Source organism: Hirundo rustica, chromosome 3 (assembly GCF_015227805.2).
Source record: "Hirundo rustica isolate bHirRus1 chromosome 3, bHirRus1.pri.v3, whole genome shotgun sequence".
Taxonomy (NCBI): domain Eukaryota; kingdom Metazoa; phylum Chordata; class Aves; order Passeriformes; family Hirundinidae; genus Hirundo; species Hirundo rustica.
The window spans coordinates 8,337,174-8,364,801 of NC_053452.1; the positions used below are offsets into that span (position 1 = coordinate 8,337,174).

Sequence of the window (27,628 nt, forward strand, 5' to 3'; positions counted from 1 at the left end):
ATTGCTTTTTCTTACTCCGTCCCTGCTCTGCCTTGCTCTCACTGCTCTCAGCCTGGGGACGTAAGGAGGGTGCAGCACACGACACCAGGCTGCAGACCCCAGGCTGCAGCATCGCTGCAGAGTCCTTAAAGTCCAGCTATCACCCCGTGTAGAGCAGTTGAAAAGCTCTGCCATTAAACAGGCAGGTGGAAGCCTCGGCAAGGAGCCCAACACAGGAACTAAACCATTGCAGGCATGGCCCCATTAAAGTACCTTTCAGTCTGGAAATGAGAAAAATGCCTTAGGCAGACCATTCTCAAAATAGCGTTGCAGACACAAAGCCAATATAAACATTAGATGCTCTTAAAGCGCATTTGTTTGAATCTTGGGGTTGAATTGACTCCTTCACCACTGACAGACAGTGCATATATCTCACTAGCAGCTCTCCAGAGGGTTCTCAGCTGTTTGTGTGGGGAGACAGAGACTGTTCTTCAGGGAGGTGTCTGTAGCATGGCTGTTTCGAGAAGGTAAAAGGTCAACAGCAAAGTTCTGGAAATGTAGTAAATAAATACTCTGACAGCCCTGCCCATCATCTGTGTTGACAGAATTCTCCTGAAGTTATTAGTGTTATTTATTTGTTTTTACAAAGCAGCACTAATTTATTTTTATTAGGAGCCCCAGCTGTGGTTGGGGTTCCATTGTTACAATCAGTGGAGGGGCATGTCATAACAGGCAGGTCCACTTTGAAATATTAGCGCTTTACTCTGAGCAGCAAGGCTGTGTATGGGAGGTAAGGAGGATTCTTCTTCTACTCTACAACTGGAAAATGGTGGCATGCAAAATTTCGCAAGTTGGCCAAGGCCAAGGCCACCCACAGTCCAGAAACTGCAAGCTGGGGATTGTAAATCTGTCAGCTTTAATGAGGTGTCTGGCTGGGGAGAGTCTCATATGAGTCCAGTTTGAAAGTTAAACAGAAAAAGCCCTGCAAATGTACTATAGGCAGCGCATGGTGTGCGTGGTCAGTCCTGCTGAAGGCAGTGCAGCGTGTCCCATGCACTGAGAGTGAACGTGTGTGTGTGTGCTCCCCTCAGTCTAGGTCAAGGCAGAAAAGGGGAGGATTTCAAAAGAGAGAACAAAGTTTGCTGAAAATGCAGACCAGACAGTCCTGAAACTAAGGATTACCTCCTTTCTCGAAAATGAAGCAGCCATAGCCACCTTTACTACCATGAGTGGCATTTCTGACATGTCCCTCTGCCACTGCATTAACAATGAACACAGGCTGCTTTTTCTGGATATGACGGGTGTTAATATTGTAAATCAGCAGAGAGTTCCCTGACCCCCTCAATGAGGTGTTTCCCCTCACACCTGCAGCTGTGCAGGTGCTCACAATTAGGTGGATGATGTTTCCTGACTTTCACCAAGAGGTCAAATACAAAGCGCAATGAGATGGAAAATACTGTAGCATGTGGTGGCAGAGGAGGAAAAAAAGAGCGGGAAGGAAAATTATTTCCATTCTGATCCAAAGAACTTTCAAAAATTCATTTGTGAACTCTTGATATTTCCTGTCCTCCCTCATTCTGTATTTTCTGAAGCATGAAGACAGGATGGTCCAGGTGGAAGGAAGTTGCCAGGATGACGGAAGGTTGTTTGTGCAAACTGAAAACCTTAAATGTTTTCCTTTCCCTTTCTTGGGTTTAGGACGATGGTTTTCACTGGTAGCGTTTGTGTTGCCATGACCCCTGAAAGCTTGGGCTTAATGAAAAGTCATGCAGATGATCATGGATTTTGTCCTGCTTTAGTCACTGATCAGCCAGTCTGAGCCACTTTTTAGGAAAAAGCATCTATAGGAAAAAGCCTCTTCTCACCCCAAAAGAGGACAGAATGCTATAGAGAGGATTTGTGTTATGGAATGTGCAGAAAGTCTGATTTCTTCTGTCACCTTTCATAATTTCCATTTCCTTAATGGCAGCATGAATTGATCTTGTACAGGTAAAGATATTACCACACACATGATTCTAATGCTGTAAAGCTGCCAATGGATCTGAAAGGAGAACAAGGAGTTTGTCTAAGAATGCACCTGATTTTGCCAAGTGAAGTCAATGAAGAGACTTCTATCAGCTTCAGTTAAGCTTGGTTTGGAGCACCTTAATTAAACATTTCTACCTCCCTGTTTTACCTTCCAGTAGAAATTAATTCTTTAAAATCACAAGCCATTCCCTTCATTTATCATGCCATTGTTGAGTAGGATAGGAGGTGCAGGTTTGGAGTTTGCATCTGACAGCTGGGAAGAGAGGGATGACTGTGCCACTCCTCTCAACTGAGCAAGGACTCTGTGAGTGACAAAACCTTTTCCACACCTTTTCCACACCTTTTCGGTGTGACCAAACCTCCTAAGAAAGAGGCAGAATGGCTTCAACAATTCCTTACTGTCCCTGCCTGGGGCCCTGAGGGTACAGCCCTGCCCATGAGAAGGCTGATGAGCAGCACTAGCAGCCCAGGTCTGGGGCACATGGATTAACCTGCTCCAGTGCCACCCATCAAACTTCTTAGTACAGTAAACAGGGAACACATGATTTCTCCATCTTGTCTGCAAATGCCATATTAACAGCTCACATTGCAAGGGGAGGAAGATAATCCTTTATTAAGTGCTAAAAACAGCCTACTTCAGCCCAGTCCCACTTAATTAAAAACACCTTGATCGTCACTGCCTAATTTTCCCTCAGCTGTTTATGTTTGTTCTTGATTCCTTGCTGCTCTCAAATAAAGAAGCTTTTCAAATTCAAATAAAGAACATTCTAAAAAGAACTTTGATTCCTGTGAATCAGAAGGCTGCCTAAAACACACCCAAATACACTTTTTTTCCCCCTTCTCCTTACTGGAGCTTTATTAGAGCGATCTGAAAGCAAATCCCCTCTAGTCACTGGTAGGACTTGGGAGGTGTTTGCACCTTCTAAGGGTGGCCAGCCCTGCTCAGTTGGCCACACCTGCACTTGGTTTGGTAACAAGGAAGGAGCTGGGCTTGTAGGGAAAGGCTGGTGTGTAAGTAGTGTGCTGATGCTGCTTTTATGGAGAGCTGTAAGCTGAGAAAAGGCTGAATTGGGAATATACTGCTCTATGAGAGAGCTGAAGCACTTCTGAGCTTGAGGTAGAGACCTTTTTATAGGGTGATGATGTTAAACTGAGGAATACTGCCTGGATGAAAGCTGCTGTTGTGAAGGTGCCTCCCAAGGAAGAGGAAGGAGTGTGGGGAAGCAGTGAGGAGTGGAGTTCAGCTGCTCTGCATGATGTTTCCTGATATTTTTCCCTTTGGGAAAGGGCAGACTACTGAGAGCAAGGAGTAAGAATGAAAGACTTGGCAATGTAGCTACAGCCCTGCTTGTCCAGTGAGTCTTCAGAGGAATAAGGCCTGGCATGCTGTGCCTGGTGCAGCTGGAGACAAAGGAGAGAAACCAAACCTGCTGAGTTGGGCAGAGTGAGAGATCAGAGGTTACTTTTTCCTCAAGAAGATGCTCCTTTGAAAGTCTGGGGCCTTGATTATCTCATTTGCTGTTACCTGTCTACAAATGGCTCTCAGATGAGATCTGCTTCAGCTCCTGGAAGTGATGCAGCATTAATAGGTAATTCAGAATGGTGAGTGAGTTTTGGGGGGCCTGGGTTGCCTCTTGGAGCCCCAAGACTTGTTTGGGATGATATCACAGCCTGCAGTACCCTTGGCAGGGATGATGGGCTCTGGATGGCTTTATTTTATGTACGTGTATACATGCAGGTGCATAAATAATCATAAATAACCCCTGCAAAGCTGTAGTGAACCTGCCAGCCTGCTCTCAGTGGCTCTGTGTGCCCTCTGCCTGTGGCTCACCAGTGAATGCTCCCTGCAGCTGAGCAGGAAGGAAACATGAGGCTGAGTTTTGTGATGCAGTCTGATATTTGAGCCTTTTGTTAAACTGACGGCATGTTGTTGGGGTAATGTCTGTGAAGTTAAAGCTTTTATCAGAACAAGCAGTGGTGCTTTGATTCCAGTACAAGGAGGATGTTGTAAATCCTGGGATATTGCAGGTTCAGGGAAAGGGTGACATCACTTAGACATGTTTTTTAAGCAGGTTCACCAAAATCTGCAGACATTTATTGGTCCAGATGAGTTTGCAAGTGTCAAACACTTGACCTTCATTCCTGTTGCACTTTGAAGAATTAAGGCAGATGTTGGTACATGCTGTTGTTAGTGACCAGAAGGAAAGGCTTGAAATCCTTTGTTCTAGGATGTAAAACTCCATTTTTCTTTAGTTACCCAGGTTAGTTAAGGTAGACTTTATTCCTGGAGCATTAACTGTGGCTTGTCATCACCATATGCAAAATGATGGCAAACAGTTTGTTATTCCACAAAACCTCTCTTTTTTGCCTTGCAAAATCCCTTCTCTCTGATCACTGTGGGTTCAATCTTTGTTTGATCCCTGTATAAGCCATTCACTTAAGAGTTGGACTCAAGTATCCTTGGGAGTCTCTTCCAGCTCATGATATTCTGTGAAATCTGTGAGCTGAGCAAGACTTTGGGCCACACGTTAGGAAACTTGACTGAAATAAGAAACTGGAGAAATTTGCATAATCAAATTTGTGATGGTGGTGGCTGTAGCACTGATGAACTGAGTTGCCTTCCCTGTCTCTGTGCTTGGGAAAGTACTGGAATCCTTCCCAGCCTTTAGCATACTGAGCCGAGGATGTGTTTTTTCCACCTGATTTTTGTTGCAACTCTGTAATATGTTGCTAAATTAATTTTTGGTTTCTGCTTCATAGATACCCATACATACTTCATTATAAGGGTGAGGGGTGGGAGTTTGAGGAAATGGGAGAGGCATTTTAAAGTTTCAGGATCATCCTTCTCTTTGTTCCATTAATTGCTGTTGTCCACTGACATTTAGTCATCTCTTCCAACCAATGGAGAGTGTGATGGGGAATACAGTCCAAGGATTGTTTGGAATTATGTTGAGCAGTCAAATGTGTAGGACAATGGAAATTCTAGGGATGGTTTGCCTGCTCTGAGTGATGCCTGATGCAATTAATCCCTCCTTTTGAAACAGATTATGGTTTGGGCTGAACAGGGAGATAGAAATCATTCATTCAACCCAGAACTGTTCAAAGTCAATCTGTTCCTTTGTGGATAAGCAGGGACACTGAGCTGTGTGTATGTGGGTCCCAAAGCTGGTTTATTGTTCAGTGTATCACTTTGTGACTTTTCCTGGCCACTCCTGAACTTCAGACTTCTTGATGGACTTTGTTTTTTTTGATTTTGCTTTTATCGCAGTGATGTTGTGGTCTGTTAAGAGGGAGTCTCACAAATCTCTGATTGGAGCAGGAGATCATTTCTGCCTGCAGATCACTGAATCTGCTTGAAGACGAAGGTTTGTCCACCACCAACATCTCAGTAGAGGTCTGGGGAGCTCCTGGTGTGGGGTGTGAGCCAGGCTGTGGGTGGGCTGGAGGGCAGTTTCAGGCTGTCTTGTAGCTGTTGCCTGCCTCTTCCTGTGCCTCTCCAGAGCGATAGTGCCCAAAACCTGCAATCTATTAGGAAGTTCTGAATCCTTCCCTAGAAATGTATATACACATACTGTCTCTATTTATGCTTTTTTCTGACTAGTGTTTTGGCTCAAGTGACAAATGCTGAGGTAGGAACCTATCCTTTTCCCTGTCATATCAGCTCCAGAAGCTGAGGGAGGCCTCTCCAAAGAATTTTCTGGAGTCTCAGCAGAACAGCAATAAGAAACAGAAATGGTGGGAAGTAGCAAATGTAACGTGCATGCTGTAATGGAGGAATAATGGTGTTTGACAGTTGCAACTTAAATGAAATTATTTTTCTAACATCATGACTTAGATTCTGTGGAATTTCTGGCCTTGGAAATGTTCAAGACTCAACTAGACATATCCCTGAGCCGCCTGGTCTAATTACACCTGCTTTGAACCGGAGGTTGGAGTAGATGACTTCCAGAGGTCCCTTCTTACTTAAGTTATTCTGTGATTTTAATACGAGTAACCCATACCTTGGTCCCTTTCTCTCTGTGTGGTGTGTGCTATACATTACACTGTTTTGGCAGGGATTTTCCAAGTCATTGAAGTAATTTATACTAAAATAATTCTTGAAAATATTAATAAATATTATACCACACCATATCATTTTACTATGTGTGCTACTCTTCCTATCAGTGCTTGGCTGTATTCATGGCTGCTGTAAATCACTTTAGCCATGTGGATACTTAGTTGCAACACTTTAATTTAATTTCTTTCATATATTCACATCTGAACCTTGGTTTTCTTAGTACTGTGTCCAAAGTGTGGTGTTTAAAAGGAGATTAATGTTTGGGGGTTATCTATTAGCTTTTAAATTCATAACAAAACCTCTCTCAAACTTGGGCTAAGGCTCCTTAGGGGCAGCCAAATAAAATTCAGGATTGCTTCTAATCTTTTCCTTATTGCTATTATGATTTAAAGATCCTCTGTCTACATGAGAACTGGGCCCTAGGATGCTTTCATTTTCAGACAGGACTCATAAGAACACATATAGTGTTAATATCTTTCACGCTGGTGAAATGTCACTGATTTTTTATTGGCAAAGAATTTGGCCTATTCTGCAGTGTTTCGGGGTTGACAGATTGAAGATCCAACCTCTGCCAGTTGGCTGGGAGGAAAGACCAAGCCTTGGATGCACATATCTTGTGGGAACAGTCTACTTCTGGAAATCAGGAAATATTTTCCTAAACTGCTGATTACTTGGAGACTGTACCACAAGGAGCATAATTCTCTTGCCTTGTTTCTGTTCCTGAACAGCTGTTTCCTGGCCGTGGCTGGACACAGGGTACTGGGCTGGAAGGACCTTGGTTTAGCTCAGTCTGGTTGCTGGTATGGCTCTGGCTGGAGCTGTGCCTAATCCTGGTGGGTGAAGGAGGACCCAGACAAATGATACAGCTGGGGACTGAGGGAAGGTGGTTGAGGAAGAGTGATGGAGGTGGTCATCCTTGACCGTTGAAATGAGGCTTAATTGCTGCTGTTCAACAAACGCTGCTGCTGTTCAACACATGTCACAGGCTAAAATCTCCCTTGATTTTAAGGTCTTAATCATATTGCCCTGACAATCAGCAAAATGGACATATTGTGCAGACCGCAAGATGTCAACAAGACACACCCACTGTCCACATTTGGCAGCTTTTTTTGAAAAGTGAAGCAACAAGCGCCAGGAGAGCCAAACCAAACTTTAAATGAAGACAAAACCAGAAGGACCATCCAGATGGGTGTGTGTCTATTTGAAACAGACCTTTTTTCAACAGGTCCCATGACACACTTGTCCCAAACTGGAATCCAAGTCATCAGGTTTATGGTAACAAATGATTCAAAGCGAGCAACTCCTTCCCCTTCACTCTGCTCAGGTTTTTTGGGATTTCTATGGTGAGATGGAGGAGAGAAGAAATCTAAGACTGTCTAACCTCAAACCTCTAATGAGCAATTCCATTACTGTTGATGGATAGTGTGCTGTGGGCACACAAAATGGAAAATGTATTGATGAGGTTGATACATGCCTTAACTCAGGGTTGTCTCAGACTTATTTGGGGAGCCCAGGTCACTCTTGTAAAGGATTTAATTGAAGCTTTTGAAGCCTGAGGACATCGTTGTGTCCCAAAATATAAGGAGTAAGATGATCGGAGACCTGTCTGTGTTGTTGAACATTCTTCATTTACTTTTTCACCTTCTGCCCGACTATGACTATGCATAGGCAGTTAATTCTTTATAACCTTACATTTTGTGCACCATTACTCATGTAGAACTCATAGTTTTAAATTAAACCTTACTGTTTATTGAATATTTAAAGATGTTATTATGAAGTATTCCAGAGCAGAAATCAATAGTTTAGTTGTCCAAAACCAAAGCTCGTTAGATGTTGTAAATGGAGCAGCTCTCAAGTTTTTCCTCTGTATTGAAATATTAGCTAGAACAAAAATGACTGCTGAACTTTTTTGGTTCAGCCTGACTGTTGTAGCGCTTTCTCCAGCTTTCCAAATCTGCCGTGGTCAATTAAGGATCACAGCACTTGCCATTTTGACTGAAGTTTTGTAGCTGTGGGTTACTAAAGCATGTGGGGGTTTCCTCTCTAATATATTGATGCCTTGGAAGCTTCTACTATGTGCTCTGCACCCTCAGCCATAGAGAACAGAGAAAGCAAAACTTTCCATCAGTCCATGACATGCGGTCAAGGTTGCATTTCAGCGTGCACTAAACAGATCCTATTCTGTTTGAGTTGGTTGACATTCAGGGATGGAAACGAAATTATAAAAATCATCCCTTATTCAAAAAGTCACAGAATGGTTTGGACGGGAAGAGGCCTCAAAGATCATCCAGTTCCAACCCTCCTGCCTTGGGCAGGGATATCTCCCACTGGACCAGGTTGCTCCAAGCCTTGTCCAGCCTGGCCTTGAACACTTCCAGGGAGGCGGCAGCAACAGCTTTTCTGGGCAGCCTGTGCCGGGGCCTCAGCACCTAATGATGAACCATTTCTTCCTAATATCTAATCTAAACCTTTCCTTTCTCATTTTGAAGCAGTTCCCCTCTTCCTGTTGCTCCATGCCCTTGTCCAAAGTCCCTCTCCAGCTCTCTTGTAGTCCCTTTAAGCACTGGATGGTTTCTAAGGTCTCTCCAGACTGAGCAACTCCAACTCTCTCAGCCTGTCTTTGAAGGAGAGGCCTTTTCTTTTGCCCTCCTTAACTTCAGTGGATGATGATGTATTTCCTTAGGAAGATGCTCTGTATTTGGAGACTAGCATGTTTGCCAAGTACTGCTGTGATTAGAATAGTAAATATTTGTTTTTGATTGAAAACCCAGTAAATATTAGTGTATAACCCATAAAATTGGCTAGAGGCATTTTAGGGTTGAGCAGATGCAGCCTCGTGGTGACCTTTCCCAAAAGTTTTCCTCTTTTTCTGAGAACTAAGTAATATAGTTAGAACCAGAAATAGCTGCTGCTCTCTTCACCTTCCAGGGAACTGAAGATCAAGGCAATGAAAAAGCACATAAAATAAAAATGATCCCCAAGTGCTTAAGCTTGCCTGAACTTCTGTATTGAGAGAAGTCCTGATACAATTCTTTGCACCCCAGCCCCCTCTTTAGCTGGACGGTTGGTTTGCAACTTTAAAGTGTTTTTTTTCTTTCAAATGTGAAAAGAAAGCAGCAGAGTGGAGAGTGTTCATTTATGATGCCCCAAGAAAGGGGTGCTTGCTACTTTTTTTCCTTAGTTTATGCTGGGAACTATGCTGTTTTCATTGTGTTTCTGATCTTCTGCTTGCTTCCCAGGTGTGTACTTTATACTCTACTGGAATTTCAAAGGGCTGTTTCTCTAGAAGTCATCTTGTTGGTGCTTTACAAATATGACTGCTCTCACTTAATACAGCTGCAGCTGTCAAGATGCATCAGTATGTGATTCAGTTTTATTCTGGATTCCTTGTGGAATTTTCGCAGTGGCATTAATAATGTAGTCAAATCGTCTTCTTGATTCTATTTCGGTACAAACAAAGTGCTCTCTCACTGAACTGATGTGGAAACTGGTTAAGATGCTGAGGAAGAGCTTGTGCAGTGAGGTGACTCTGCTGCAGTCTGGGTTTAACAGCAACAGTGCAGGAATTGCTTTCCCTGCTGTTGCTGGGCCTTGCAGGGGGTAGGAAGGAAAGGTTTCTCCTCCTGTTTGGGGAGTCTAAAAATTGAGGCTAGAGCAGAGGAGGAAGCTAGGAGTGTTACAATGAGAGAGCAGTGGTTGTTCAGCAATGAGAACGTGCCTGTTAATTGTGAGAGTTCATTTCTCAGTATCTGTGTGCAAAACTCCTGGTGGAAGAGGGAACATTCCACACATGCTCCCTTTCCTGCTGGTTCTTCATGGGGTTTACTGTGCTGCTCCAAGTACCTTGTGCAGGCAGACACGTTCTCCGCACTTGCTCAAAGATCACTTGCTCTTCTGGCACAATCTAGCAATTTCTCCAATAGATTGCTAAAATGTGCAAGAGTGTCTAAAGGTCAGAGTGGGTAGAGGAGTAACCAGATCATTGATGGGAAGAATATAAATTCCATATGAGCAATAACCAGATTTGCAGCCCCCCAACTCAGCTTTTCTCCAGGCTGTAGAGTGATTGTCTGCAGTTATGTTAACCCAGGCGTGGGGGAGTGGTTTGTCTCTCTATAAATACCCCTGCCTCAAGTGTTTGCAGAGGCAACCATCTCCTCTCTGCTTCCATAACATACCTGCCTTGAAAGGTTTTATTCCATAGCACTGGACTTGCAGCTTAGCAGGGCACAATTAATGACATTTGTGCCCATTTCCCCCCACTTGCTGAATGAGAGCAGTTGTTTGGATTGTTGCTTGAAAAATACTTCCCTGGCTTAAAACTATGGAGATGATGCCCTTCTTTCACTCATTTAGTAACAGGTTATTTATGTATTTATCTTTCAAAATTCACACCTGGGAGACTTACTAAGTATTAAAACCTAGCAAGAATTTTTGTATATTCAGATCAATGACTATTCGTGTAAAAAATTTCAAGCTCATTGTTCAGATTTGCCTCCTTGGATCCAGCTATATGGAGTCTTTTGATTTTTGAGTTGCAGTCTTTCAATGTTGGTAACACAATGAAATTGCCTGGCTTCTGTGTTCCAGGACTTTGATTTTTCTGAAAAAAACCCAAAATGTTGATTTTTCTGGAAAATTTCTGTTAAAGGTGTTAGAAAATCACTAATCAGTGTCTCCTTCTGTGGATTCATCAGCCCATTCTGAATGAAACCAAATTTCTGCAGGTTTCTTTTACCATGAGGTCACTAAGGAAAAACATTAAAAGTGACCTTAAAAAAAAAATAGTTCTGGGCACATCTGTGGATATGATGGATACCTCAAATCATCTTGTATTACATACAGCTTGCTGACAAAGGGTGCTTGAAAGGCAAAATCTCTTTTTTCAAACATTTAAAAATAACTGGCTGGAAGGTGTAATGTAACAATCAAACATCCGTCTTGAACATGCTGTGGTGAAACTCTTCCTCAAAACTGAGGGTCTGGAACCAGACTTGAGGAGAACTTAAACCCTGAGAAGTTTCAGGTGCATCCATTTTATCCATGGTGTGGATTCCATTGGTGACCAATCTCTTCAGAAATGGATGAATAATAAAAAAATGCAGTTGAGAGGGAGTTCTTCTGCAGTTCTTCTAGGGCATCCTCTGACTGTGAGCAGGATCAAACCCAACTATGTCACTCCTTACAGTTTTTCATTTAACCTGTCCTTAATTCTCCTAATGGTGCATGTTCTGTCCAAGAAAAACATTCTTTTGCTTCACTACTCCTTTACTCCCAATGTTTTCCTGAATATGTGTAACTTAATCATATTTCTATTTGTTCTGACCACCATGGATTAATTCTTTCCCCTTTTTTCAGCAGTTCATTTCTCTTCTCTTAAAGCAACCCCAGTTTCTCAGTCTTTTTTGGCAGCTCATGATTTTTGAACTTCAGACCATTCCCATGACTCTTCTCTGGAATTTCTCTAAATGGTCCAAATCAGGGCGTAATTATTCAGCTGAGGTCTTGCAAAAGCTGAATGAAGTGGGCACTTCATTTGCCTCACAGTTTTTACTTCTGGTTATGTGTTCCAGGATGATGGTTACTGCTTTATTTATTCAAAAGCCTGGTTCTCTTCATGCAGCCAGCACTTCTGCACAGTCCTTACCTCTTCTATAAGACATAAATGAGTATTCCCACTTCAGTGCAAAGGTATTGCACTTAATGATTTTTCTTGGATATTGTTTTTTGCCACTTAATTCATTAATTTAATTTGTCCTAGTCCTGTCCTCCAAGGCAGATTCCCTTCTAGCAGCAACATCATCCATCTAAGTTATAACGTCTAGGCCAGAGGATCCGCATTAATTAGTGCCAGCTTAAAAGTTGGAAACTGTGGTTAAAATGCAATTTAGAAGTCCCATTTTGACTTAAATTCCTGGTCAGTCCCTACAGGAAAAGTGCACCAAGAGATCTGCATCACATTTTGAAGAGGAGAAAGCTGAGGCCCAGAGGAACCAGCAACTTGTCCTAGGTCATGGAGGAAGATGGCAGGGGGAGCAGGGTCCAGTCCCAGCTGTGTCAGCTCCCAGACCAGGGCCTCAACCACAAGCCCATCTCTCTGCCCAGCTGAGTCTGTGTGTCTGCCTCCTGGGCAGAGCCCAAGCCCTTGGTGAAAGATCAGGATACAGTGTAAGCAAAGTTGTGTTTATTTTAAAATGTGGTCCTCTGCAGGCTCTGCGTGTCGGCATGGCTGCGGAGCCGCCGGAGATGTCGGAATGCGTCACGGGGTTTGTGCATAAACCCTGGGACAAATACCAGTGTAGCCAAGGCAGGCTTTTGGAAGCAGGAGGCACCTCACCTGGAGTTGATTACCACTTCTGTATATCCTGTCAGCTTGGGGGAAATCTGGCAAATACATGTTGGGAAGAGTGGATAGTAAGAATAGGAAGGAACTAGTGGTCATAGGGAGGTCAGAGTGAGTGGCACAGCTTGTTAATATTAGTCCCGAAGCCAAATGGGCTCATAAGATATATTGACTTTGGGATATTGATGCACTGCTCCATTTGGATACTTGTCCTGTGAATTCTCTGTGCAATTTGACTGTACCAGCTTCACAGGGATGCCAGCTGTATCACTGTGCCTTGGGAGCAGAGAGGTGATTATGCCCTGCTTTGTTTTTTGGCTCGTTATCACAGGGAGTGTATGCCTGCTTCTCTGGTGGCCTGTCTTGCAAATGTTGGAGTACCGGGCCCTAGAAACATGAAGGGTAGAGTTTCTGACTAACTCTAGTTCTATTGCTGGAGATGTATCTTATAGGAAAAAAAAGGGACATGTAATTAAAAAACCATACTTGAATATAAATCCAGAAAAATAAGGCCATCTTTAAGAAGAAATGTGTAGTAGATTTGCAGGGAAGATTCCCTTCTAGTCCCGTCCATCTTGGATCAGATACCTATGGTTGCCCCACTCTATACAGTGCCAGGGTTAAACCTGTGCTTCCATGAGTGATACTGCAATGTTCAAAGTGGTAGGAAGAAGAGGTGATGTTGTTTGTGGGATGCCTGGGAGAACTATCTATATTCTAAGATCCTGTGAATAGTAGAAAGAAAGAAAGAAGGGGTTAATACAGCTTGTGGGGAGACAGGAAATGTCCCAGCTGGAACTGATTAAGTCTGGTGTGTAGCCTAAGCTGTTCAGATGGGAGACACATGGCAGAGTGAGATGTGTTGCTTAGCTCCAAAGGATGTCTTATCGCTAAGTGGGCCTTGAGCATGGATTGGAAGTTTCCCTCCATACTTAGGATGGATCTCCTGGGCTATCAGTAGAATGTCAAACCACATTTTTAACCTTTTCCACACGAAAGTTTCACATGTCCAAGAAGAGGCATGTGAAATAAAAGCTGCATGTTTTTCTGCATCTGGCCACCAAGCCGTTGGAGAGGCTTTAGAGCTGTTGGATGCCTCACTGTCCCTGCCCGTTCCCCTCTGTCTCTAGGTGGAACAGTGACATAAAGTGTGAGGCAACCTGGACTGTTCAGAGGTGAGAGAAGGGCTGGGGCAGCCCTGCTGTCAAACTGAGCCTTAAAACTTGACAGCTGTCAGGGCAGTGTTAATTGTGGCTGTACCTAATTAGCAGGGCCTGTGACCCTTGCACGAAGTTCTAGTTCATGAGCAGTTTCAATTTGTACAAGTTTCCTCATTACAGCAGATCTGTGTTTCTTCTAAATCAGCTCCAGTCATGGGCATAATCCAGTGTCCAGTAGAGATTAGTGCCAGGGTCTTAGTGGAGTGCTTCCTCACAAACAGCTGGGGGACAAACCACCTCCAGAATCCTTGTTTGTGGCTATTTTAAAGAAAAGTATTTTTTTACAGAATGCATGTTTAGTTTAATTTTTTTTCTTATTTTTACTGTTCTTACATATCTCAGTTCTGAGGCAGGAGTTTCTAGAAACATTCCACACCAGGCACCTGCTTGGCTAATTTTCTCCATCTTTACAAGGTGTCTCACAACCTCTGTCAGATCCTGGAGTTTTTCTTTCGGCTCTGTCTGGAGCAGCTGGGGTGCATCAAGGCTCATGCACTAAGGCGAGGCTTTGATGTTGCTCCAGTGATACTGTTGATAACACCTGATTGTTTTCCATCTAGATCTTCTCAGAAATTGATCTTGATCGAACACATGTTAGGCCCTGTAAAACTAGACAAAAGCTCCTCCAGTGGGGCTAAAACAGCAGTTGCACAGCTTTGGGTTTGTTTTCTTTAATAAACTATTTTTCCTTTTTTTCCTCTCTTTCATTGGGGGCTGGGAGAAGCAGCAGATGTGGGGAGAGACAGCTCATGCTGGGAAAGGAACCGATCATGTTCCTGCTGATTAGAGCTGCAATAAAGAGAGGAGTTTTTGCCTTTGAGTAGGAGCTCTGGTATTACCATGAGAAAACTGCAGCTGAGCAGTGTTCAGTGGCCTGGCTGGGTTCAGTTCCAGTATCTTTTGCAATAAAAGGATTCTTTTACCAACCTGTTCCCATGTTCCTTAAAGAGCAGTCTCCCTAATGATTCAGGCTTTGTGCCAGACCCTGGTGATGTGGGAAAGGAATGAAGATTTCCATTTTGAGCACATGCCTTGAAGTTCTGGTGCTGCATGGATTTCAGCAGGTACAGGTTTTCCTCAGTTCTGGGGAACAAAACAGGACCCCTCTTCTTGCCAAAGGAAGGTGGCCATTTGTCCCTCAGCTTTAATAACTGCAATAGCCAGAGGCTGTTGTTCCAGCTTCTATCATTGCTGAATCTGACCTTGGAGTAAAATGTGCCTGTGTAACACCAGCTGGAGTCTGTTAGCAGGATCTGTCTTTTTTATTTTGTTCTTTACCTTGAGAGCATTTTTGAGGTGACAACACGTACACAACAAGAACCATGGAATTTCAGAGTCATTTCTCCAGAATGAAACCCACATACTTTTGGTTTGAGGGTCTATTCTTATACATGTTCTGTTTCCTTTATGCTTCATGTTGAAAGAGTGGAAAAGGTCGCTTGCAGGAGGATTTGATGGGGAGAAGGGCGCCAAGCCTGCCCCAGACAAGGAAAATGATTTAGTGGTTCTCGTAAGGTCTGTGAGAGTGGATACCAAACCCAAAGGGAGGATGAAATTCTCTCCTAAGCAGAGGGTGAGCACAGAGAGCGTTTGCCACTAAAACAGGCTGGGTTGAGCTAGAAGGGATCTGTAGGCACTGCTGCCAAAGGGTGGATGATTCCTATGGAATGGTACTGCTCAGGATAATTAGAGGTGGCAGTGCTGGTCCTGGCTGGCTTTCATCTCCCCAGGCAGTTCAGGACATGCACAGCCTCAAACCCTGCAGAAGTTCAATTGACTTGAGCCGGTGCTGCCGAAACCAACAGCAAAGCTCCCGTCTTGACTTTCATTACAGCAGCATCGACATCTGCAGAAGCCCCCTGGGATATGAACTGCAGCAAAGGCTGCATTAGTGGGAATTTCTCCTGCATTTGTGAAATGCAAATGCCTACACCACACTGTGAGGCTAATGCTAAAGTTTTCCATTTGTTGTTCTGACTAGAAATTCACATTTGTTTTGAAATGCACAGGCAAAGAATGTCCTGCTCTGTTAATTTTTTAGCGTGCAGTAAAGCCTGGATATGTGACTTTGACGTTTTTTCCCCTGGTGGAGTTTGCCTTTGTTTGGTGACTGGACCACTTATTCTTCCCTCTCCTGTGAGTTTTATCTGGGTTCCAACACTCTGGCAAATGCATCTTAAATATTTGAGGCCCTTGAAGTTTTTCTTAGATTTAAGTGTGGTGACACAAATTATGTAAAAACTTTTGCTACATAATTATTCGAGCCTTAACATCTTTAAGTGTTTTCTGATGTTCTGCAGCTCAGTATGAGACTTGTTTTTTTTTTTTTTCCATGATCTGCTTTTGTGGAGATCTTGACATCCTCTGCTTGCTTGATGAAACAAATCTGGAGGCAAAAATGAATCTTTACAGAAAACTTTGGTTCCCTTAATGATGATGATTTAAATACCACTGATAATTAGATTCTAAGTGACTCAGAGCAGATTTTCAAAAGACCAGCAGCCTAACGATTGAATGGCTCTTCCTATTGAAATAATTCTCAAAAATGTGCTGGTTAGTAAGAGACTGTGACAAAGAACCTGAAACTTTTAAAATAGATTTTGGGTCTCGGTCCTGTCTGAATGTGCACCCAAAGTACAGCTGATGTAGCAATGCCTTTGCAGCAGTACTCTGACAGAGGAGTAACACAAGCTGGCACTGCAGCCTGGCTTTGAGCAGGTGAAAATGAAGGTAGTGTGACCCCCTGGTTGACCAGATCAAGGAGGGAAGATGGTGATCTGAACTACTGGGTAATTTTCATTCCCTGCCCCAGTTCTCTCTCTTCTGCTGCGGCAGCATTTTATGAAGAAATCCTTGCTGCTGAAACCAGATGAGACTGTAAAGCCCCATGGGAGGAAAGTGATTCCATTTTGAGTTCTGGCATGCAATTAGTGCCACACAATGGGAGGGAGTGGGTGAGACTCAGTATAGCTTTACCTAATGCTGTGGGTCATGTAACTGAGGTACTCAATGGCCTGGCCAACTGTAATGGGAAGAAAAATACTATGAGATTCTTAGCTCATCTTACCCCCCAGATGAGAATAAAGTCCCTTTCTTTACAGATGAGCAAACCCCAGTCCAAAACAGGGAATGCATTTCTGCATAAATGTGGCTTAATGGATAAGAGAATGTAACATTTTATATATGAATCAGCATTCTGGCTCCCAAAAGGTTTTTCAGCTAGTCTAAAATATGCTTGGAACAATGACAGCACCTCTTCTGTTATATTGTAGATACTTTTGCTGTATTTTGTTAAGGATCAGTGAAAAATGAAACATTACTCCTTAATCCCTGAAGAGCCGTCTAACAGAGCAGTTGAAATGCACAAGGAATAGCTATGAAGAAGAAAATAATGGACTGGCTGTTTAATCCAACAGAAAGTCTTAGGTGGCAACTCCTGTTTTGCTATGAATAGCAATTTCTCTGTAGACATTTTATTTTGTGTTGATCGAGGGCAGTAAAACAGCAAAACTTTGTAATGGCCAGAAGTCAAACTGATGGTTAGTTGTGTACACAAACAGAAAAGGTTTGCTTTCTACCTCTGCCCTCATAAATTATGAAGTGTTTGCATTGAGATGAGCCCTAGTGCATGGAGGCCGAAGACCTGTATGTCTGGAGGCCATCCCATCAGAAGGGAAATCATCATCAGTGTAGGGATCACAGCATCTCTTGTACTTTTCTTTTGGCTTTGTTGGCAAGAAGCTAAGCAGGTTCCACTGGTCTGTTGGCCCTTACAGTGTGCCCATGTGGCTCCTGGGGAGAAGGGTTCAAATCTGCGTAAAGCAGTGGGGTAGATAGTTCCTGTTGGGATTATCTTGGGAATTGGCATGTCTGGTTCTCCATGGGGCTCTGAAAATTGTACCCTTCCAGCAAAGAAAGCAAAAAGGCTTCTTTTAAAAACTGCTGAGATCTGCAATGCACCCTGAGGTATTCACAGAAGCAGGGCTTGAGGATGGGTTGCGTTTCAAGAATACATTAGAAACATAAGATCTAGTGATTTATTTCTCCCCAGTCCCCCAGCAGTAGCATTCCTAAATCACTTCTGTGCTTTAAGTTCTTATTATTAGCCTACATGTAAAATTGTTTTAAGGCACTCTTATGCCTTTTGCTGCTCCCACTGTTATCAAACCTTGGGACAGAGGAGGATGCAGACATTAAATGCTGGCTCGTTGTTCCTCTGGGGAGTAGCTAAGGGCTACTCAGAGCCCCTGCTAGTGCAGATCAGTGTGCAAAGGAGCTGTCACCAGCTTAATAAATTGACTAATCCTGCCTTGGCAGGACTGGGATCTGGAGAATTGTGCATCCAGACTGTACCTAAAAGTTAATTTTGAACCTGGGCCAGATAGTTAGCATTCAAGAAGTGATACTTTACTCAGAAACTAAGGGTCTCACATGTTATTCTGCTACTTTTTTGCTAATATTGTGGATCTCATTAAAAGGTAAACCAATATCAACCCATGCTATTGACTTGAACTGCGGTGTACCCTAAATTTAGAGCAGATGCCACAGTACGGTATTTGTACTGTATCCTGGCCAATGTTTACTTCTAATGATGCCATCTGTACTTCAGCGTTGCTCTCTTCCAAATGCTTTTAAAATGAGTAAAAGAAATTCAAAGTAGGGAACTGATAGTTAAAAATGGTTGTGATGTATTTGACATACTGGCTATTACCAAGGTGTGTGCAGAGTTGTTTAACTCAAGACAAGAAACTGTAGAGAGTTAACTCTGGCAAGCAAGTAACAAAAATAAGTAGTCAACGGTAGTTTTTTTTGCTTTTAAACAGAAAAGGAAAACCACAAAACCTTCCTGTCCCAAATGGAATAAAAAAATCATTGCAAAACAGTCAATCACAAAAAGGCAATGCTTGGAAAGGACTCTAGACACCTCAGAGGGGAGAGAGAGCTCCACATTTTGGACCCCAGTATGTAAAGACATGATCCTCTAGCTGAGTGCATCCTTTAGGGAATCATCCCATCAGTCAAGCAGTATTTGTCAGTCTGGGGGTGGTGCTGCTGTTTTAGCAAAGCAGTGCTTGAACACTGGAGGGCAGATGGACCTTGCAGCTTTAGGAATTGGGGCAAGCAGCTCTAAAGACGTTAAAGGATTGCTTCCATGTAATACCTCTGGGGAAGAGAATGCATTTATAGTCCCCCATGCCACCCTGGATATTATTCCGAGTTCATTCTCTCCTTTGGCTGAGTTGAGAGAGAGTGACCAGCAGGTGAAAAGCTGACAGTGCCTCTTCTAGTTCCCACAGCACAAAGTTTGTCTGTACTAATTGTTGTTGTGATAATTGATCCATGAATCTCTCGCTGAACTTTATGTATGACATTGATTTTATACCCTGCAGTTTTTAATACTTTGAAGCAAAGCTATAGACAGATTTGGAAATGTGAGTTTGTGTATAGTGTCATGCAAGTGTAAGCTCTTTTGGTTTTGAAGTTATCCTGCACTGATTGAATCATTGTGACTTTTCGGATGGATAATAAGTAAGCAAACTGACCATTTTAGAAAAAGAAAGAACTCTAGAGAGGAAACATCTCCAGAGGCTTCTCCAGCTGCCTGTTCAGACTTTCAATGGTCCATAGAAACTGCAAATAATAAGTAAGACTGATAATTTTTGCAGGCACTGAAGGCATCCCATGAGCTGCGTTCCAGAAGTGAGAATGTTGCACTTATGGGATCCTGATACAAACACAGAGTTAGAGTGGGCCAGCACTGGACAATTCTTCAGCTTTTTGTGCTTTTTCTTGGCTTTATACATGGTCTAGATCTACACGTAATGTGAGCAGTTATGATATTTTTGTCCTGTAGATCTTAACATAGGTGGGGAGACCAAAGAAAAAGGATTCTAATGCTTGCAAGCAAATTAGAAATGTATAAAGAACTTATCACTGGAAAACAGACGTGTACTGAAGAAAAAGGGATGCAAAATGCTAATCAAAGGTCTGGTCAGGAATGTTCTCAGCTGGTTAACCAGAAATATACTTTTAAGTTGTTTTTATTAGTCTGCTGAATGGAGTGCATAAGGGCAAATTTTGAAATTGGGAAGAGAAAGAAAATAATTCTTTCTGCAAATACTTCTCTGATCTGCTGTCCTCTGCTAGACCTGGTTTTAAATAGAATAGAAGGACTAAAAAGAAGCACCTTGCACAAGCAAACCATTTAGTGCCTTATGTTACATAGGAAAAAAAACCCCAGTGATCTGCAGGGGTATTGGGATCATTACCACAAAGTCTCACTGTTGAGATGGTGTCCATAGAACAGCAAATTCCCTTGCTGTATTTCCAAGATGAATTGCTTTGGCATGGCTGGTGTGCTCCTATGCAAAAAAGTGTTGAGGTGTCACTATTCTACTCTTAACGGTTGTTTTCTCAAGAAGCTTTCATCTCCTGTCGTTGTTTATAAGGAGAATCTCTCAAAAACCAGAATTAAGTATATTTTTGCTTCTTACTACTGTCTCCTAATATTGACCTCTTTGTTGTGCCAATGGTTTTGTTGCTCCTGCACACAGGGAGGTTCAGTGACCCCCTGTGGTCCCTTCCAACTGTATCCATTCTGTGGAATGCTTGAATCTCCATGTAGAACAATATGTAATCCTCAGCAAAGCTGGGGATAAAGTGGCCAAAGCTCACAAAATGTTTTTGAGATAGAGTTGGGCTGACAGGCTTTGACCCTGTGAAATGTTAAATTGTACTATGCTGTGCTAGGAAATGGAAATTAGTGGGATTGATAAACTTTAGAGAGGATATGGGATACTACCAGTGAGTGAGCATTTCTGTTGCCTGATCTCCTGTTAGTGGTGAAAAAAAATCTGCTGCTTGAACAGGAATGTACAAGAGGTTAGCAAATCCCATGTAGCTACTGCTGGTAGGCTCAGTGCTGTTGAACAGTCGGTGATGGGGAAAAGCGAACTTGAGAAAACCCCTGGCTTGCTTTCCTGAGAATTTAGACAACTGAGTTGCTGCACCCTTGCTCAAGGCTGGCTGTTCATCAGGTGAAATGGGTAAAAATTATTTCTTTGAGTTACTGCCAAGAAACTATACTTTGCATGGCTCTCTGCTTTTTTCTGGATGAGGGAAATGTGAACTAGGTTTGATTGAACTTTGCTGGTGATATTTAAATCATGAAGTGTCTTGTTAGATTCAGTGGCCACTGAGACTGATGGGAATTTTCCTCTGAGAGGGGCCTGAGGCTCTCAAAACTAAGGGACTCTTGGCAGGACATCCAGTGCATGGCTTCACAGGCTTTTGTATTTCTTAAAAGCTAATGAAAGAAATGAGCCTAGAAACAGCCTCAAGGACCCTGTCACTGAACTGGATTTAATTTGCCAGACAATAAAGTGAGAAGTGGTGACCCTGGGTCCGTGTGTAAGGAAGGACGTTCAGTGGGGTGAGGGGACAATGAGGGCTCAGCCCAGGTGATTTGCTCGTGGCAGGACTCAGATGCTGGAGGTTGTATGCAAATGCACCGCTGGTGGCCAGCAGGGATGGAGCAATGAGTGTGCTTCCCATTAGCGTCTGTTGTTACACAAGAACACAAATTACTCCTCTGACAAATGACATGGGTCCCCTGCCAACGACAAGTTTTGTTCTGTGTCAAAACTGAGATGTTATGCATTTTTTTATTTTCTCGTATGTAAAAAATTATAACTCCTGATTTTTCTTTGCTGCATGGTCATTTCTAGCCCTGGATTTTGACATAGAAGATCCTGTAGGACTGGCTAGCTAAAACACGACCTTATTTATATGGGGGTCTTGTTTATCTTTGGCTCTTTTGGGGAGGTCATGATGGCCCAGTGAAGGTCTTTTTCCAAAACTTGTGCAGTCCAGCCTATCATCCACGATCTAAAAAAAAAAAAAATGAACAGCAAGGTGAAGTAAGTCACCTCTGATACCAAGATCTACAAGTGAAGCTGTCAGCTTATAAATGTGCAGAAAGATCTCATGACAGAGACTGATAAAGTGGTGTTAGATATAAATAGGTTCTCTACTACCGACTGCTATCCTCCAGCCTATTGCAAACAGGTCTTTTTCCTTTCTTCAGCAGCTGCTTCTGAAGAAAAGACACTGATAAATTCTTTCAGCATCTATAGCATCCAGTTCACTTTGGTCTTGCAGTAAATTTTCCTAGCTCCTGCTCTTTTACTGGAGAGTGAGAAGGCCTCTCCAGGCCAGAATCTGGCAGTAAAACATCCACCAGTATGCTAACATGAAGTGTTATCGGCTGCCCTATCTATCAGTCAGGTCACGTGCCTTCCCACAGGCTTTAAGGGCCGATATTTGCTGTGGTTTGAAATGCAACTTGTGAGGAGCTGTGGTTGATGGTTCAATACCATCATCTTGTGGGTGTTGCTGAGGCCAGTGTCAGGATGGAAAAGGTGGGGTCAGCCATAATTGGCTCTTTTCCAGAGGTGATGCAGATCCAGAGTTAATGCTAGCGTTGGAAAGGGGGGGGGGGAGATGGGAGTGTTTGGCAGCACTGCTGGTTTTGATGATGGTGCTGCCGTTCGTGCCACCACTGGACGCTGTAGTTTGGGCAAATGCATGTTTCTGTTTGTAGTTCAGGAGCTGCTGTGTGGCAAAAGAGAGCTCCCGAGGCCTGAAACACGAGCCATGGTGTTTGTGTGCCCCTTTGTGTGCAGCCTAACCTTGGTGTGAATTGTATGTGCAGTGTTGTGTCTTGTTTTGGTTTTCTGCCTTCCTCAGTTGGTACCAGGATGTTCAGGATGTTTAAGTAGCATCGAATGTAGTTTTTGGTGCTAGAGCCTTGTCTCACTGCAGATTCTGCTAATGTCACTTTCCCTTGCTGATTGCTGTTGAGACTTCTGACCAGCTGCTGATAGACACAAATCTCTGCATGATTTGTTACAATGGCTGGACTTAATTCAGAGCAGAAATAGATCTCAAAGAATTGTTGTTTCCCCTTGTTCCTAGTAAAGTGTGCGTAGAGCTTCTAATGCCCACGAGCACGTATGGCTGCTCGGCGAACAACATCCTGCTCGGATCCATCCTCCTCGCTATTGATCCCAAATTCTGTGGCTGCTGCTACTGTGGTATGTTTCCTCCCCACTCCACCCACTCCAGGCTGCTGCTGGTGGTCTCCAGCTCCATCCTTCCTTCATCAAAGACCGAAATGTCCATGTTGCAGATGGTGTTAATAATAACAATTGTGTCTCCAACAGTGCTAATGGCCGTGGGCTTCCTTTCATCCATCTCAAATGTTTGAAATCCTCTTCTAGCACCGACCACCCCTTTTTCAGGCGGCTCAGTGGGGTGGTTTTGGCTTCTGGCAGGAATACCAGCAGGCTTAGTGATGATGAAACAGAATCTTGATTGCAGTACTGGGCGGGTTCCCTCTTCTCAATCCTTGCTGCAAGCTGTGGACCAAGATAGCAGCTGAGGCAAGGCCTTGAACTGTGGGCTCAGGAGCAGCCTATTGACCACGTTTGCCCATCCAATGAGCTCAGAAAAGTTTTCTTTGAAAAGTTAATGTATTTCTAGGCTTTTTACATGTTACAGGGAAACCCCTGGAAATGAGCAGAAACTTGGAAAATGCAGCCTTGTTCAACTGAAGGTCACATCTTGATTTAGGAACAAACTTCTACTTTCATCTGTTTTTACTGTTCTTCTGTTTCTCTGACCTTTTCAATCTCTCTAAAACACATCCTTTCTTTTTCCAGTGTGTGAGAGTAAGACTGGAAGGATGAGAAAAGTTGCTGGCTCTTTCAGGAACAGCAGCAGGTTTTGAAAGGATAAAACTGCTGCCATAAAAAAGGTCAATACAGCCTTCAAATCTCTGAATATTCCAGCTAAATCAATAAATGTGACATTCCTCTGGTTTGTGTCTGACTCAGTGTGCAGCACTGTGAGACCTTCCTCTGGGCAGTATTTTCAGCCTCCTGAGCCATTATGGGAAAACATGAGATAGTTCTTGGAGTTGTCTCATAGAAAATGGGACCAGGAGTCAGCTGATCAAGATCTTAATTTAGGCTTTTCCTCTGCTCTGGTTTGTGTTCATATAGATAATTTTTCTTTCTCTTCTTTTCCTCACCTCCTGAATCATGTCTGATTTCATAGTCTCTGATCTACTCTGATTTATTTTCTTGGGCTGCTGTGGTGGATACAGCCAACTGGCCAGGATATGCAGGTTTTCAGGTGGTACCAAGGTGATATCACTGACCAAATAAGAAACTTAAAAGCCCAAACCATACTGAAAAAAAAAAATGCCCTAAACCCTGCCAAACAAACCCTGTCGCATTCTGATTTTCAAAATATCATGCCCCTGGTGAAGATTTTATGAGGCTTATTTATGTCTTATTGGAGAGGGGAGATTTATGATAATTAGGTAAGAGAAATGCTATTTCAGAGTTTCTGCAGACTTGGAAGCTGCTGAAAGTTAAGCATGGCAGGTCCCAGCCTTAAGGAGGACTTGGATTTAAAAAACATATTCAGAAAGGTGCCTTCTTTATTTTGTTTAATCTGGGCACTGCATTGTATTAAACATGCGTTTTCTTAGTGACCTTTTCGTTTAATTGGAAAATAGGTTTCAAATGGGGAGATGTCTTCTGAATGTTGATGGTAGATGCCAACCTCGGTTTGAAATAATTGCAAATTGAGAAAGAATGGGTTGTCTGTTTTGAACCACAAACTATTCGGAGGAAAAGGGATAATGATGTATTCAGTATGCATTGCTAACCCCAAAACTTCGTACAATCAGTAAATATTCTGGTCAAGGTCATTTTTACAGTGAGTTAAGTAAAGCAAAGTCTTCTAAGAGAGGAGTGGGAGGGCAGGTGGCATAAGGCAGAGCTATGGGTCGTGATGGGTTAAAACAAAGTGTTCAGGAGCATTCAGAGCAATTCTTTTCTTATTTGATGTGTGCAGTGATGCTCCTTGCAATCCCCAGTGTCATTCTCCAGTAAGCTGGGAGGTGAGGGAGAGGGTGGACAGAGTCAATGAGAGCATGGAGAGGTGCCCATGTAAATATTTGTTAACAAAGCTCTTGCTGCAAGCTTTGTGCTTACCTGGCCTGCAAAGCCCTTGCAGTCTTTTTCTATGAGCTTCTAGGTTCGTTCTTTTGCCTGAAATCTTCCCATCCAGCACACACAGCTTGAGCCTACAGTCCAAAATACCAGGCAGTGTAAGGAATGGAGTTCTTGACTGAGGATTTGAACCATGTCTCTTTGGGGAGGAAGATTGAGTGCTAAACTGCTGTCCCTCCATGGGGGCTTTACTGGAGCTGTGAATTTCCATGCTCCAGAGTACCAAGCTTCATGGGATTCCAGATTCATCTGTTACAAAAAGAAAATGACCCTGATTTGAACTTCCTCCAAGCCTTCCCCTTGTTGCTCGAAAGCCTTTATTCCAGCCAACTGAGCAACAGTTCAATCCCACCCCTTCTCCCTCAACCACCGCTCCAGTCTCTGGAAACTCTCGTGTATCATGTTAGATACAAGTGTACGTTCTGTATCTTGAACCAAACCTTGCAACTCCCAGCGTTTCTGGCAGAAGGAATTCTGGATCTGTGTGTGAAGGATTGCCTGAGTTTTGCTGCTACTGAAGAAGGGATGCCCCAAAGAGCTGCATTGTGAGCAAAGATTTCACAGCAAGGATGTGGGGTTTCTAGAGCCAGATGGCAAAGATTGCACATTTTGCCTAGGAGACAAAATAATGGAGGTATTCCTGTTAGCTCACTTGGATATAAAGACTTAATAGAAGGAATAGTGCTATTTCTCAGGCTGTTCCCTCATCTTTTTGTGGGCATTGGCTTTGCTCCTATTCTCCTTTAGGGGTCTTTTTTGATGGTTTTTGTGGTCCCCCAAAATCTTTCATTCTGGCTCTTTACCTCCTTTATGTGAGTCAAGAAAGGAGCTACCCTTTAACTGAGCAATGTTCTTATTTCTTTCACAGCTTACCCCAAAGTGTACAGGGACATAAACATCTCCTTTCCCAAATGAGTATCTGGGTCTTTCCTCCCTTTTTCTTTCTTTGTGAATCTTAACACTAGGCACCTCAGTCAATCCCTTTTCAATCAGCATCAAACCCCGTCAGTTGTATCAAAAATGGCTTTTGCATGAAGACATTACAGTGATGGGGTAGGAGTCTACTTAGACTTTCATTTTATTATGTCTTGCAAAATCTCTGATAACTGGAAAATGGAGAATCTCTGACTCCATTGTGAAACTGCGTAAATTCAGAATTTAATGAATTGTAATTAGCGGCATCATAATGGACTCCATATGTTAGTAAGTCATTTAGGAAGAAATACAGTTGTTTGCCATTCTGCACAGCAGTGACAAGTCAGGATTCAAACCATACAAGCCTCTGTCTTTCACAGATCTCTTATACAATGTGTTTGTCGAGAATGTACTCGTATGAAATGATGTACAAAGCAGGATGCATGGAACAATCCTCCCTTGTTTCCATGTTGCCTCTTTGTATGTGAGGGAATGGAGGATGTGCATTCCTGGCTGCGTGTTGCAGGAGGTTCCAACCATCTTAGGCTTGGATAAAGAACTGCTCAGGCTATAGGTTACCTTCTATATTTCAGTACGTCCTGCACTTGGAAAATAACTATTTCCCAGGGAGAGAAGTATTGTCTAATAGATCTGGTTGTCATGCCTCAAGGTGCTGTATAAATGACAAAAAGACATATGTTTGTATAATCTTCATTACTTTTAACACGGCTCAATATAATTTCACAAAATGTTTCATTTATTTTTGTTTCAAAGATTGTGACAGTTAGGATTTTGAAGTACAAGTTGCCATCTGCAATCAATTTATGATCTCTCCCTAGTGCAATTGTGGAAAAAAAAAAAAAAAGAAGAGGGGGGAAAAGAGGGAATTATTTGGAGTAAAAAGCATTGAAAAACAAGTAGAGTGGAGTAATAGCACATCTGTTTTCATAAGAAATCATGGAACCTGGACTTTTTTCAGTGTGGTATTTTACTACCACATGGCTTTAATCCTACATCTGGGCCTGTTGTTTTATGAAATATTTCCCACAGATGATGTCAATTATAATTTTTGTCCCGCTCGTCAATTTACGGACTTTTGGAATAAGACAAAATGAAACAACCAGAAAAAGAACAACTTATGTGGTCTACTCTCTGACAAAATTATAGCTGTGTGATACACTTCTAAAATCAATAACTCTGTTAATGATTAGCAGAAAACATTGCTTAGTTTATGAGCAGAGATGTGGCCCACACTCACCAGATGTTTGGCTCTGAGTTGCATTCTTGTTTGCTGTGTATTTACCAGCAGATGTTCAGCAGTTTATTTAATACCTCTTGTATGAGCCAGTAGTAGGTCTAAGTCTGTGTGACATTTATAAGCCATCTGCCAGCAATACAGGTGGAATGCTTTTATGATTTCTCTCTTTTTTTCCAGTGATGATCTATCAGTGAAATCGTAGATAAGTCTTTAGGGATTTATATAGCTATTAGGAAATAGAATCCTTATCTTTGTAGGAAGACCCTAAAATGCACTCCTCAGCAGATGCCTTTTCAGCTAGTTTTTAATTATTACTTTTATACTTAACTTGCAGTACTCTATGAAATGTCTGATGAAACTTTCCTCCTCAGAGATATTTGAGCTCTTTTTAAATTAAGCCTCTCAGAGATATGAATGCTCTGAAGGCCTGTGCTCATTGGAGTTGGAATCTTTTTTGAATTGGACTCTGAAAGCAAAGATCCAGCTTGTGTTCCCAGCTTTCCCAGAGGTGAGGAGTATTTGAGTTTTGGATTTACAATGATCTACGCTAAAATTGTTTCAATGCAAGGGCATGCACAAATTCCAGTGCTGGTTTTAGCTGGAAATGCTCACGGGGTCTGATCCAAATCCTATTGAAGTGAAAGACTCTTGCTGACCTCAGTGGGCTTTGGATCAGGTCCATGGAAAAATGTTTCTATGAAAAGAATGCATTTACTGTGGCCCTGATTCAGCAAGGTATTTGAG

General features: G+C 42.7%; 1 long non-coding RNA gene across 3 annotated transcripts in view; it reads left to right on the forward strand.

Moving 5' to 3' along the window:
* Positions 1 to 2,935: 2,935 nt before the first annotated feature.
* LOC120751240 (uncharacterized) overlaps positions 2,936 to 27,628 on the forward strand; it is a 79,858-nt gene continuing 55,165 nt past the window's right edge. For all 3 annotated transcript variants that reach the window (XR_009207738.1, XR_005700332.2, XR_005700331.1), the window contains exon 1: positions 2,936 to 3,609. This is a non-coding gene — a long non-coding RNA (uncharacterized LOC120751240). The remainder of the gene's footprint in view (positions 3,610 to 27,628) is intronic.